At 38.4% G+C, this 12,089-nt stretch overlaps 1 long non-coding RNA gene across 1 annotated transcript; it reads left to right on the top strand.

Moving 5' to 3' along the window:
- Positions 1-204: 204 nt before the first annotated feature.
- On the top strand, positions 205-10,547 carry LOC119743563. Its single transcript, XR_005273053.1, has 3 exons — positions 205-637; positions 785-787; positions 10,528-10,547. It is a non-coding gene; the product is annotated as an uncharacterized LOC119743563 (long non-coding RNA).
- The last annotated feature ends 1,542 nt before the right edge of the window (positions 10,548-12,089 follow it).

The raw sequence follows: 12,089 nt of genomic DNA, 5'->3' as shown, positions 1-12,089 counted from the left end.
CATGGGACAGTCAGGGTAATTCTGATATCACATACACACCTGCACATAAATTAGCAGTTGCATTAAAGTGGAGCATGAACAAGTTCACGTACATGTACATGTATCACTTGGTTTAGAGATATCAGCCAACACATAATTGTTCAAGCGATCAAAACAAAAGGCAGGGGAAAAAAAGAAATAAAATATACAAAAAGGGTATCAAGACATTTTATATCTACAAAACATCCATGAAAATTATTGATGCTCCATGCATCCATGGACATGTGCAATGTACAGAAACTTTCTGACTGCAACTTCACAAACAGGACAGACTTCAAACACTTTGAGCAGGATATGGGATTGTATACATGTACATAGAAAGTTTACATGTGTTATATTACATTTAGTATCTTACACATGTACATCAACCATAGTCATATGTGCAAACTTATTTGGAGCTTGTACAGTTGTACATACTTCCATGTGTTTAAATGGATGTGCTAATTTGATATACTTTTTTAAACTTCCTTTTCCCGAAAATGACCAAATTTGTCCCAAACTGAGAACATCGACTCAGAAATATAACAATCAATATTTACATGAAGTGTTCTATGTACATTGTAGGTTGAAAATAAACTTAATATTTCCAATCAGTCTTGTATTGCTTAAAGATATGGTACAAGTGTAAAAACTGATCATGCAACATTCATTTAGTATCCATATTTCCAGCTACCAGTACATGTACGGTACTCCACCATTTGTCATGAAAACAGGTGGGCAATTACATCCACACGCCCCGCTCCAGGAAGTTTTGACCAATCACAACCATGATTTATGCCCGACATAGGTGTGTACAAATTTGTAATGTGCATGCATTCGCATGTATGACATATGTGCACGTCTGGCACATGTAATACCGGTATTTAACAAAGGAGAGGTGAACGATTTGTTGCCCACATGCATGGTGGGCAGTGCCAAATAGAATGGTCTGTTCATTGAGGGTCATCTCCATGAGACGAAGTATGTACTCCATGTTCTTTTCAATTTTTTTTAGATCCCTTTTTTTTTGTTTAAACAAATGAGACCAGCTTTATTCTTATTGGACATTCAGAAACACAAACTTCAGCAAGTTAAACTTGCCAACCAAGCCTTCTTTGTAACTTGCTTCACTGCAGTTTCTATACACTTTTCTCAAATATTTAGACTGTTTTGCATTATAACACCTCACCCACAGATTCTGTGTCTTGATTGGCCGAGAGCGAGTCACATCTTACTTTCTAATTTTGCTATCTTTCTGTGCACGGCCAAAAGTACTATGTGCATAGCAACCAAAGTTCTATACCATTGTAACCAAAGTACTATTTCCACGGCTATTTCCACAGTATTTGTGTGCAAATGCATGCTGGTGTGCGTGTTGTGCGTTGTGCGTATTATTCCAAAGAGAGCGCGCCGCAGACTTGGGTTCAAACATTTCGTGAAGGGGTAGTTTTTAAGAGAGAAATACATTTTCCAACAATTTTGTAATGAAATTGAAGTTAATTTCAACTGTGTTCAGATTTTAAAAAGTTAAAATATTAAAATCAAGCAGAATCTGTGGGTGAAGTGTTATCAAACAAATAGTGAATGCTTTATCTCGTGGTGTAGTAAAACTAGCCTCCCTCTTTGATCCATGGAGCATTCTATTTTCCCTCGGCTTCGCCTTGGGAAAATAGAATGGTCCATGGATCACCTCGGGAGGCTAGTTCTACTACACCACTCGAAGCATTCAGTATTTGTATATTATGAATATAGTAGAGCAGCTGGGACATGAGAGGCGCACATGCTGTTGCCCTTGTGCGTGGTTGGTGGTAAAGGGTGCTGTTTTAACATTTAAATGATAAACATTCTTAATCCATTTAGAATCAATTTTCCAAAATGTTTAAACGAACCCGCATTGTATATGTTTGCTGTGTCTGCCCTCGTATTCATTTCACACACAATTAGTAATACTAAAGGACACCTTTCAACCATTTTATTTACCAGGCAAAAGACAGTCCATTATGAATGATCTTCTATGTAGATCAGTGTCGATGCTGCCCTTCGTTTGCTGTGCACCATTATTATTTAATGTTAATTCTTGTAACTAACATGCTTGAGTGCAAACACTGGTGCAGGTGGCATGCAGCCTGTGTGTCGTGGCTAAAGGTTTAAACGTTTAAATTAGGCTGAAATAGATTTGCTAAACGTTTCCAAAATAAACGCAAATCATGGAGGGCAAGCTCCATAAGAATGTAATGTTATACCTTGGAATGTTCTCTACAAATGATTAAATTTCTTTCGAGAATACAATGTAGATCAGCTTCATTCTGATTGGAGATTCAGAAACAATAACTTTAACTTCCCAACCAAACCCTCTTTGTATCTTGGTTTTGCCCAACATTTTCAATTAAATGCCCCTTTTATCATTAAGTTTCATACTGCTTTGTATTATAAGCACATGTATGCATTGGAGCCTTTGGTTTTAGTAGTTTGGTCTTGGGTACTTGATCAAGCATTCAACTTGATCAGGCATTTGTAGCCTCAGAATAAAAATGATGGTTCTCCATTTATTTACCCAAACAGTTTGACTAGTTCTCTCCTTCTTGCTGTGGTTTGTTTATTGAGCCTGCATTTCAATGATTGTGTTACATTGTTTTGCACCACTGGAAACAAACCTTTTATTGACAATGATTACCAAAGAAATTCAATGCAGATGAGTTCTGTTTCATCTTGAGTTTTAACCACTATGGATGATTACCCAGACCAGTGCTATGGGCCCATGTAACAGACTGCCTATAACATGCACTGGGCCTCTCTTCGGCCCACAAAAAAATGTGTGGAAAATCTGATTGGCTTTTCCACTAGACCTTGCCGAAAAGCCTTTGTTTCTGTACTTTTTTGTTTTCCTTTATTTTCCTACTTCATGTTTTTCTATCCCAAATCCCATAGACTTTCTACACGTTTTTTTCTCGCCAGCATTGACATTGACATGGTGGCAATGTTACGTCTGAATGACATTTTTTGCTCATATTTCTTGGCAAGACACATTCAAATGACTTAAAACTTTCTGCAGTAGTGAAACACCCCACAACTAATATTGTGAAGAGCAACTGCAAGCAATGCATTCATACTTTTCAAAATATGGTCATATGTCACACATTGTTCCCAACCCGGTGGAATAACCCATACAGGTTATCCTCATAAACTTTTTATAAACTGTAATACACCGATCCATGATCTGCCTACATGTACATGCACAAGAGCAGCCCGGTACAATGTAGAAGTACAGGACACCTAAGGGCCCAATTACATAGAGCTGCTTAAGCATAAAATTTGCTTCAGCACAAAAAAAACTTGTTAAATATAATCATGTTACCGGCCAAAACTCCATGCAATGTACATTACTTATGACTGGTATTTAGCTGTTGTTTACTTAGCACAACAATCGCATGGAGTTTCAGTGGGTAACGTGATTATATTAAGTAACATTTTTTTGTGCTTAAGCAAATTTTGTGCTTAAGCGGCATTATGAAATTGGGCCTAGCTTGAGGTCAGAGGTGTCTCATAAAAAGCTATTCACAAAAACCTGGGAATTGTGTTCATGAGGAAACAGTGCAATGTTTACATCACAACGACAGCCGTTGCTGTGCACTTGACTGTGGTAGCGAGGCACTATTCAGTAATATTGGACAATGCGTGAACAAAACATACAGTCGTGCTGTTGTAGTATACATGGGCCTACCTGTACAAGAAGGGTGTGGCTGAGTCTGCTGACAGACTGTATGCAGGAAAAAACTTCAAACTGTACCCATAAAACGGCTACATTGTAGGTAAGTGGAGGATGAGAAATAATGTTCATGAGGAAACAGTTCAATTGTGACGTCGCAATGAAAGCTGATACAACTCAGTAAAGTGAACTTGACTGTGGTAGTGAGGCACTATACAACGTGTACAACATGTACAGTACAGCAGTGAGCACTGTTGTAGTACATGTAGCGGTACATGTAGGGTGTGGCTGATTCTGCTGACAGACTGTATACATAAAGGGGGGAAAAGTTTTGAACTCAACCTATACAACGGCTACATTGTAGGTAAGTGGAGGATGATAATTCATTCATTCATTCATTCATATTGGTTTATTTCATCCATTATCGCAGTTAAAAACTGAATTGCAATGGATTTAACAAAATAATAAATTATTTAACACCAAATCAACAAATTATTTGACAACAATCACCATTACAATTACACACACAAACAAAAAACCATTAAAAAACGAACAATGACTTTTACAGTTCACGTGTACAAAGCATACTGTTAAAAACATGTCCATTACAATTTACATATCGAAAAATTAAAATTATTATTATTGGTTATGCAATCTGATTAAGGTAGGAAGCGCACTGGTATAATAACGTTTTGTTCGGCAACGGATTTCAGGGATGGATGGTTTATTCCGCAGCATTCTAGTATGTTGAGGCGGAAAGAATTCACGAAAAAGATCAGTGTGTTTAAGGGTTTTGTTGAAAAAGGATAATGATATTTGATTACGTCTGTTTGCCAAAGAATCTAAGCTGAAATGCGATAAAGCTTGGGTGTATGACAAATACTCGACCCCAAGAATAATCTTCAAGGCACGTTTCTGTACTTTTTCAAGCCGAGTCACCTGATGCTGGGTAAGTGCTCCGTTCCACACAGGGGCTGCATACTCCACCAATGGTCTGATGAAGCTCTTATAGAGGGTTATGAGATCACTGTGAGGCAAACCGTAACTTTTGAGAACCCTTAACATGTGGATTTTACCATTAGCACGTTTGACAATGCTGTCCACATTTTTGTCCCATTTGAGATCACTTTGGATAGTAACCCCCAAAACCTTGATATGTGATGTAATACAGAGTTCATAATCATCAACAGAAATAACAGGCATTACAGGGCTATTTCTAGAGAAATCAATATTCATTTGAAAGCACTTACTAGGATTTAATTTCATGCTATTTTGCATAGACCAATTTGTTAGGCCGTCAATGGCGTCCTGCAAGCAAGAATTCTGCGAAGATGGTCTACACTCAACAATCGATAAATCATCAACATATTTGAACACGACCAGGTTATCACCCTCAAGTCTGACATCATTGATCATAACTAAAAATAAAATAGGGCCAAGTTTGGTTCCCTGAGGGACTCCGGCATTAAAGGTCAACCAACTGGAACATATTGAGTGGTAACGAACACACTGTTCTCTAGCGGTTAAGAAGTCAGCTATCCATGGAATGATAGAAGGGCGCACTTCCAAATGGATTAACTTATTCAACACTATTGTGTGATTAATCCTATCAAATGCTTTTGAAAAATCTGTGGTAGTCACAGTAGCAACCGATCTTGATTTATCAGCATTTCGATACAACAGGTGAAGCATATTGATCAAATAATGATTTGTGGAGAAATGTTTGCGGTTTCCAAACTGGGCAGGGTCCAATCTGGGGCCAATGTCCTCCAACAACCACTTCGCAATAAATCCCTCCGCAACCTTTGCGAAGTGGTTAGTCAGAGATATCGGTCTTAACTTGTCAACAGAGGGTGGGCTGGACTTGGGTATGGGTATCACAATAGCTCGTTTCCAATCTTCGGGCACTCTTCCTTGTTGGAAGGATTTATTCAAAATATGAGTAAGGGGAGTAGCGAGTTCGATGGCAAAATGATTAATAAACCGTGCAGTAATATTGTCAGGCCCACCAGCTGTAGACAGTTTAATAGTTTGGAGCGACTTATAAACATCCCATGGATACAAATACGGGCAAGGTTGGGAAGAGGGTAAATATGCTGGGAGTCTACTAAGGTCAACACAATCCATATCTGATGCAACTGATACAAAATGTTCATTAATAGTAGATGCTATCATGAACGCATTATCTGGATCAACTCCTGGAATATACACTGACGGATGGTCTTTGTCATTACCAGTAAGCATGCGAATTCGGTGAAACCAAGCCGATGGTTTACTCTGTTTGAGTTTTGCAACCCGAGTGGCATAATACTGTTTCTTTGCCACGGCTATACCTGCTATAATCTTCGTCCGCAATCTTCTCCAGGAGACCATATCATTACAATGAAAAGCTACCTGTCGTGCTTTAATTAACCTTTTGATTTGTGGAGTCATCCAGGGTTTATCAGTAGTATGAATTTTGACTCTTTTAACCGGAAAATATAAATCAATCTTTGTGTTCAAGGTCTCAATAAACTTTTCATATTTTGTGTCAATATTAGTGTGATCTAACTCTTGAGCCCAGTCATAATTACTTATCCACATTCCAAAGGAACGCCTGGCACTCTCGGGCATAGGACGCCTCGAACACAATTTGCTTGCATTTTTAATTCGAGGATTATACACTGGGGTCCAATGGATAATCAAGCTAGCACAGGAGAAATACAGCACCATGGGACCCTAATGGAATAAGCCAATGTAATTAGCTTGTGTAATTGTTTCGGTAATATAATTACAATGTCTTAAGTGGATTTTGATTTGGTAACGGAAGGACGGTAACGGAAGGACGGTAACGGAAGGACAAAAGGTTTACTCAATTATAGCATGAACAAAATGTGAATTTACACTAATTATACAAGTGAAATAAATTGCTGAAATGTGTAACTGAATGTGAAATCAACAATATGCAGACCTGGCATAAATAATTATACCCAAGAAACTATTGAGATAAAGATATAGAAGCCTGCTAATTAATGATAACAAACGAAAAACAAAAACAACCAAAAACATGTAATTCATGAACACAAGACAACTACAGAAATGGACTTCAAACCCATCACCTCAATCCTTAAAAGTTTAAATACACAGTATTTGAGCACTTGAGTACATTGGTTACATGTTCACCAACTACTTTTAATAATAATACCAGTAGGTTCAGTGGTTTACCTAAAGAGTTGGGGGGGCACAACATTATGCTTTAAAAAATGTTTTAGGTGTTGCTTTTAATTGAACTCTAAATTCAATGTTTGAAATCAAATCATAATGATTTAGAGTATTAACAATAATTAACTTATAAACATCCAGCCTGAAGTTAACTTAATTTGTCAAAAATTGCACCTCACATGTCTTACACATGTAATTGTATGAAAGTGCCCAGTAATACCGGTACTTTCTGCCATCTCATTTTTGACTTAATTTGCTTCTGGAATGGCTTCACAGAGATTGTATCTTTCTCTATTGTCCATAAATGGTGATAGCAGCAACTTAATGATTTGATTTTCTGCAACTACTCCATACATGTATGAGTACCGGTACATTGACATACATGTACATATACATTGTACACAACTGTACATGTTATACATATGCCTGTGCCATCCTTTGTAATGAACACCTTGGCCCTGCTCATACCACCTTTGTGAAGGTGGGTCACATGAATGTCCTTTCAATGCTCATTATACATGCATGTAGTTGCAGTGATTTTCATTTTTCAAACATGAGCACAAATGTTGTTACATTTGATAAAAATAACATTTGTCCTTCCGTTACCGTCCGTTACCGTCCTTCTGTTACCAATTTGGTAACGGAAGGACGTGATTTAGGACGTGATTGTAATTAAAAAACGAGAAGTACAGAAGTGTCAGTTATAATGTCATATTGAAGGCCTACCTAAACTTGCTTTGCACAATAACTTTCATTGCATTCATACTGCAAGTTTTGAAAATAAATTAAAAATATGTATTTTTTCGGTAACGGAAGGACATTTTCGAAGGCTGAAATATTAGAAGTCACGGAAGCGAAACAAATTACGCAAAACGTAAAAAAAAAGTTTCAGTCAGTTTTTGAAGACCAATACTTTCTCATGACAGAAACTGGTGGCATGAGTACATATTTTTGTATGTGTATTGGTAGAATACTTTCATATCACTATTTATCACATTTTTAGGATTAAAACAGGATTATTACGTAACCCTATTTTTTGGTACCGAAATGTATCAAAAATAGAATTCCTACTTCAAATCTTAAAAATATAGACTTTTAGCTTTCATTTGACCCCAAACTTGTTTAAGTCACATGCATTTGAATTTTTTGGTGTCATGTCCACTTTGGTGTGGAATTGCCCTGTATACTGAACATGAGTCAGTCTATAATTATACAGCATCTTATAGTATGCATATTAGTTGAAAGTTCGTTTTTGTTTCCACTCTTATATGGTACATGTAGAGTACAACTGAACAAGATGGCAGAAGGAGGTGTGACCGATCTAGTCTTGGATGAGACTCAGAAGGAACTTCAAGAATGTCCCATCTGTTACACTGAGTACAAGGATCCTAGGATGCTAGACTGCTCACACAGCTTCTGCCTGAAATGTCTGCAAGAACTCAGACTGACACAAAATAAGGACGACAAGAATATTGTCTGTCCGTTGTGTCGAAAGGAAACTGCCCTGACTGAAGCTGGCGTGGAAATGCTACCTGGAGAATCAAAGGAGGTCAATCAACAGGAGCAGACTGAAGGTCGATGCATGGATTGCAAGCATTATCTCTGTCAAGAATGCCAGAAGGCACACAGTCGAATGGCAGTACTGAGGGCTCACAAGATTGTGGCTATGACAGAGCTAACTGTTGAGCCCGAAGAAATAACTGAGGATACTGAACTCAAGAAAGTTCCCAAGTGTCACAAGCACCCGGATCAAGATCTCTGTCTGTATTGTGACACATGTGATGTCCTCATATGCAATGAATGCACAAATATTGACCACAAAGAATCCATGCATTCTTATGAAGGTATCGACGAGGCATTCAATAAATGTAAACAAGAAGTAACAGAATCCGTATCTAAAACCCAAGAATGCATTCAAAAATTTGTTTCCGCCAACCCCTCTTCAGGTCATTCACGTCACAGACTTGACAAGATGCTGGCAAAAACTTACTCTCAAATTTCACAGAAAGCAGAAAAGGAAATTGCCAAAATCAGAGATAAAATACAACAACTCAAAATGGAGGCCAGGGCCATTGCCACTAAACGAGATAAACAATTTGCATATGCGGTAACGTCTGAGAAGATTGTGGGTGAAGTGAATGAAGTGATGACTACTGCATCGTGCTATGAGATCCTGAAGTCCAAAAAGAAAATGCTGCGGGATTTGAATGAGCAGGTGGAGGTGCATAAGAGTTTGAATATCAAGCATGGGAAGTCATTCCTTGGCTTTAAGGAGAGTGAAGAGGACGGTCAGCTTGGGACTCTGCTCTTGGAGGAGAAATGGGAGAGAGATGAGACCTTTTCACATACTAGTTTCAATTCCCAACATCTTGCAGCATACTCCACAAGTGAAATGGTTGTGGCACACACTGATAAACTGCGTACATTGGATCCAGAGGGGAAGGTGATTTCTACAAAGAACTACAAACCTGACCCTGATAAACCAAACGAACCCCATGACCCTAATGACATACAGAAAGCAACAGCTCTAGCCATCAACAAGGATGATCAACTTCTGATCCTAGACAATCCTGCAGTCAAGATCTTCACCAAGGAATACCGGCTCCTTCATCAGTTCCTACCGGGGAAAGAGGCCGGCGTGGACGGAACGCCAACGTGCCTGGCAGTGGACAGCAGCAATCTGATAGCAGTGGGTTACAAGGACAAGGAACAGATATCTCTACACAACCCAGATGGTTCCCTCATCAGAACACTGCCTGCTCTAAAGATTGGTACATATTTGATCTTCACCAACAAGCGGCTTATTTACACCAACAGCAGCAAGGAGGGTTTGTTGATGGCTGTTGACTTACATGGCAACAAACTGTTTAATCAAAGTTGTAGTGATCCTCTTGGGCTGTGTTGTGATGATGCAGGTGATATTTACCTTTTGTCCTCGGGTAAAATTTCCCATTTCAGTGCAGATGGCAAGTGCATTGCTTCATGGGACTGCCGGGGTGAATATGATATCACATACACACCTGCACATAAATTAGCAGTTACAGGAGGGTGCACCATGTACATGTACATGTATCACTTGGTTTAGAGATATCAACCAACATGTAATTGTTCAAGCGATCAAAACAAAAGGCAGGGAATATAAAAGAAAAAAATATACGAAAATGGCATCAAGACAATTGATATCTACAAAACATCCATGAAAATTACTGATGCTCCATGCATCCATGGACATGTGCAATGTACAGAAACTTTCTGATTGCAAGTGCACAAACAGAACAGACTTCAACACTTTGAGCAGGATATGGGATTGTATACATGTACATAGAAAGTTTACATGTGTTATATTACATTTAGTATCTTACACATGTACATCAACCGTAGTCATATGTGCAAACTTATTTGGAGCTTGTACAGTTGTACATACTTCCACATGTTTAAATGGAAGCGCTAGTTTGATATTTTTTCCCATTTCCAAAAATGACAAAATTTGTCCCAAACTGATAACATCGTCTCAAAAATATAACAATACATTTTTTACATGAGGTGTTCTATATACATTGTAGGTTGAAAAAAAAAAACATTAATATTTCCAATTAGTCTAGAAAAAAACCCCGCATGTGTCTTAAGTTCTTCTCTACATGTACTTCTACATGTATTGCTTAAAGATATGGTACAAGTGTAAATACTGATCATGCAAAATTTATTTAGTATCCATATTTCCAGCTACCAGTACATGTACGGTACTCTCCACCATTTGTCATGAAAACAGGTGGGCAATTATAGACATATCCACACACCCCGCTCCATGAAGTTTTAACCAATCACAACCATGATTTATGCCCGACATAGGTGTGTACACATTTGTAATGTGCATGCATTCGCATGTATGACATGTGCAGGTCTGGTACATGTAATACCGGTATTTAACATAGGAGATATGGTACAAGTGTAAATACTGATCGTGCAACATTCATTTAGTATCCATATTTCCAGCTACCAGAACATGTACCATACTCCACCATGTCATGAAAACAGGTGGGCAAATATAGACATATCCACACGCCCCCCTCCATGAAGTTTTGACCAATCACAACCATGATTTATGCCCGACATAGGTGTGTACAAATTTGTAATGTGCATGCATTTGCATGTATGACATGTGCAGGTCTGGAACATGTAATACTGGTATTAAACATAGGAGAGGTGAACGATTTGTTGCCCACATGCATGGTGGGCGGTGCCAAATAGAATGGTCTGTTCATTGAGGGTCATCTCCATGAGACGAAGTATGCATGAAGTATGAGTTTTAACCACTATGGATGGTTACCCAGACCAGTGCTATGGGCCCATGTAACAGACTGCCTATAACATGCACTGGGCCTCTCTGCCGCCCACGGAAAAATGTGTGGAAAATCTGATTGGCTTTTCCACTAAACCTTGCGGAAAAGCCTTTGTTTCTGTACTTTTTTGGTTTTCCTTTTTTTTTCTTCTTCGTGTTTTTCTATCCCAAATCCCATAGACTTTCTACACGTTTTTTTTTTCTTGCCGGCATTGACATTGACACGGTGTAAATGTTTCGTCCGAAATGACTTTTTTGCTCATATTTTTGCTCATATTTTTGGCAAATTACATTCCAATGATATAACACTTTTTGTAGTAGTGGAACACCCAACAACAAATATTATGTAGAGCAACTGAAAGCAAGGCATTCATGCTTTTCAACCTTGTGGAATATAACCCATACAGGTTATCCTCATAAACTTTTTATAAACTCCCTTTGCATGCCTACAGTACATGTACATGTACATGCATAAGAGCAGCCGGGTATGATGTACAAAAAACCCTTGTTTAATATAATCACGTTATAGGCCAAAATTCCATGCGATGTACATTGCTTGTGACTGGTATTTAGCTGTTGTTTACTTAGCATAACAATCGCATGGAGTTTCGGTGGGTAACGTGATTTTATTAAGCAAGTTTTTTGTGCTTACGCCGCATTATGAAATTGGGCCTAGCCACAACCAACAACAATATGCTGGAGGTCAGAGATGTCTCATAAAAAGCTATTCATAAAAACCTTGGAATTGTGTTCATGAGGAAACAGTTCAACGTTTACATGTACGTCACAACGACAGCCGTTGCTGTGCACTTGACTGTGGTAGCG

This window comes from Patiria miniata, unplaced genomic scaffold (genome assembly GCF_015706575.1).
Source record: "Patiria miniata isolate m_02_andy unplaced genomic scaffold, ASM1570657v1 HiC_scaffold_6, whole genome shotgun sequence".
Lineage (NCBI taxonomy): Eukaryota > Metazoa > Echinodermata > Asteroidea > Valvatida > Asterinidae > Patiria > Patiria miniata.
The sequence above is the reverse complement of the archived record's forward strand: the minus strand, read 5'-3'. Positions and strand labels throughout refer to the sequence as shown.